This window comes from Aristolochia californica, unplaced genomic scaffold (genome assembly GCF_029961685.1).
Source record: "Aristolochia californica isolate CCGP_79_NKW_82.1479 unplaced genomic scaffold, dmAriCali1.0.hap1 SCAF_2, whole genome shotgun sequence".
Classification (NCBI taxonomy): domain Eukaryota; kingdom Viridiplantae; phylum Streptophyta; class Magnoliopsida; order Piperales; family Aristolochiaceae; genus Aristolochia; species Aristolochia californica.
The window spans coordinates 10,772,017-10,775,548 of NW_027181881.1; positions in this window are offsets into that span (position 1 = coordinate 10,772,017).

Genomic DNA, 3,532 nt, shown 5'->3' on the forward strand with positions numbered 1-3,532 from the left:
CATATTTACATTGTGCAATATTTCAAATATAGTCATTAAGGACTTTTTTGAATTGTTGATTACTTCAGTAGCTACTTATGAATTTAGGTACCTGAAAGGTCTATGGGGAGCAAACTTAGAGGGGCAAGTGTATTTGTTCTTTTAATTGATTCAAAGTGTAAAGCTTGTTTTAGAATTTATGTATGTGTACAATGATATATGTACAAAAGCAAGTAATAACAAAAAAAATACATATAGAATTTTTAGGTCATTTACATTCTCTTCCATGGATTTCTAGTCCACCTCCCAAGATGTTTTAGCACTTTGAGGATCCAACAAGTTTGGGTTGTCAAACGACATCTACAACTAATCACCTCTAAGGCCAACTACGATGCTACCACACAAAGACTTTAATCACAATAAAAAAATTACAATAGCACACAATCACATTGGTTTATAGCAGCTAATTAGACACACTAACCTCTACCCACAAAGGGAATTTTAGTAATTCCAAGGCTACATAAGCCTAGACCCACATAGGGATTTTCAGCTACTTACTAGGTACATTTTCTTAGACCCTCAAGGAGATTTTTATCATCGTCTACCTTCACAAAGTCTTATGACTCGCATAGCAACATATTCAATTTTCCAACCCCTACTCAACCACAACAACTTATCTCAAATTCTTTGGGGTGTAAATGGTCTTGCCTACTAAAGGTTTGACCCAAATTGCAAGGATTACTTGTTTGAAATGTAGCCCAATTTAATTTACCTCTAAATAGGCTAATTTATTAGTGTAAGCAAGAAAAAGTAGACACGCCAATCCTAAGCAATTACTCAATATATTCAACAATATAAAGTAGTCCTTAATGCCTTGATTTTAAACCAAAGACAACGCATACACTTCTTAATGAATTGATTTAAAAATATGTGCAACTCAAGATAACTTGACTTAAAATATTTGGATAATTGTACATCTGGAATTATTTTTTAAGTTTGGGAATGCAAAATTTAATGGATCTAAATTTTAAAATAATTAAATGTAATATTTGATTTTAAATTATAACCCATGATCTAAATTTAAATGTGATCTAAATTTTAATGAATAATTTCAGCATGTTATGAATCTAGTTAAGTGTACTAGACTAAATATAATCAATTTTTCTCAAACTTTTAGCATATACATACATGAATTTGAATTATTATCTCCAAATTTCAATGTGTTTTAAAAGCCCTTTCAAATGCCCTATAAGTCAACATATTTACAAGTAAGGTATGATTTGAAAATATTCAAGGCTATTGATACCAATTTTGAGTGGTAGTCAATCATACAACAAATCACAATACAATGGTTGGATCAATTTTGATCTTAAAATATTTGACAAACATTCAACTAACTGATATCTATCTATTCAATCAAGTTTTGAAAAGGTAAACATCAAAATAATTAACTCAATGAAGAAAATTTTCAAATTTGGTGGTTTCTCAAGGCTTTTGGAGGCTAAAACTTTTCAAAATACGTGTGAGAACTTGAGAGTCTTGTTTTTCATTGTGAAAGGAGAAGTTTTAGTTTGTGAATTTGGGTGAAATAGTATGATTCCCAATGTTAAAAAAAACCAGTCCTTAAGAATAGATAAGTCTATTAATGGCATTGGACAAAATTGAATGAAAATCGAGTCTAAAAATTTATAAAAAATAATCAATAAATCATGTTTTTGTTATTGATCATGTTGGTAGGTCAATTTAAAATTTTAAGACTATAACTTCTGGATCTACCTTTGATAATTTTGAAAAGTAGGATTATTATTATTTAGGGTCAACTCCTATGCCTGTGGTCAAATCCTTTTTGCTTCCATCAACTCTGTCAGTAGTTGAATCTTTCTTTGGGCTCAACTCCACCAACTTCTATTCCTTGAAGAGGTGGCTCATGTGTTAATTTCAAAGTCCATGTTAACTAGGATCAACTCCTTTTTGTTGCTTTCTCCTCAAAGAGGTGGATTCCTGAAATGGAGTTGCTTTCAAAGTTACAGTAGTCTTCCAAGGTCTGCTCCTCTTTATAATGCTCGACTTATCACTTAATCCTAAACTTACTATTAGTAGTATTCAAATCTTTTTTCTTTTTTGTTTCTTTAATGGCGTCAACTCCTTTTGTAGCATCGGTATAGAATCGACTGTTTCCTATGTATCTAACTCCTTATTTTGTTGGTAGGATTTGATTTCTTTATCTTTATCTAATGGGGTTGACTCCTTTAGTATGTGGTCAACTTCTATTCTATCTCCATTACATTGTTCGACTCCTTTTCTCTCTATGACATAGCAAGCGGTTGACTCCCTTTATTCATTTTCTACTATATGTTACTCCCCTTTTGTCTTTTTTTTTACTTCAGGGCTTAAATTCTATGTAAAGGCTAGACTCCTTTAGCATTTTACACCTCATTTGATCCTCTTCTTTTACCCGTTTTACTCTTCTTGCCTTTTCATCTAGTTTGCTTCATTCTTTTGTAAAACTAATTATCCTTCTTCTTCTTTGGGAAACAGTATTGCTAGGTTATTTGGATGTTGTGCCTCTTGACATTAGTTTCTTAATCCCTTCTAGTGTGGACAATTAGGATTAACCATGATGGGTCGAGCAGATTTGCTACTAGAAATCTCCTGTTATGGATTATTGATCTGCACAATGTACTTAACTCACATCATTAGTACTCAAGTGTTTATTATCATCAAAATTATCTCAATGGGGATCTTAAGACCAATAATATCTCTTTGCTTGAAAATATATTTCTAAATTTGGCTTTAAGAAAATTTTTATTGAGCCATATTACAAATAAGTAAGCCTTGTAAATTGGGTCAAGCTTTGGGTAGGCAAGACCATCGTTAACATTAAATTAATTGAGAGAAGTTGTCAAGGCTAAGTTATAGAAGTAGCAAAATTGTGGTGGTTGATGTATAGAAGTTGAGAAATTGTGGTCGGATTGAGAAGTTGAATTACCTACTTAAAATTGTTTGAGTTAAGAAGAAAAGACCGAGAAGTTATTGTGGCAGAGCAATAGAAGTTGTGAAGTGGTTATAGCTAAAGTGTAGAAGTTGAGTGGCATTAGCTGTTGTAAGCCATAAGATCTTGTGGCATTAGCTATTGTAAGCCATAAGATCTTGTGTAGGTAGGCGGTATTGAAAATACCTTTGAGGGTCTAGGCTGGTGTGTCTAGTAAATTATAGAAAAATCCTTTCATGGGTTTAGGCAAGTGTGCCTACTGAGCTGCTTAAAAATACTTGTGTGGGTCTAGGCTTATTTACCATTGTTAGCTCCTAAAAAATCATGTGTCAGTCTAGGCTATGTGCCTAATTTCCTATTGTAAATCTAAGTGAAAATATGTTATTAAAAATTGGCTATTATAGTCCATAGGGTGTTGTAAGTTTTCTATGTCAGCATTGTAATTGACCTTAGAGGCAAATTGCAACAGATTACATAGGGCAACCCAACCAAAGTAGAACCTCAAAATACTAAAACATCTTAGGAGGAAGACTACCAATGCATAGAAGGATTTTGAACCAC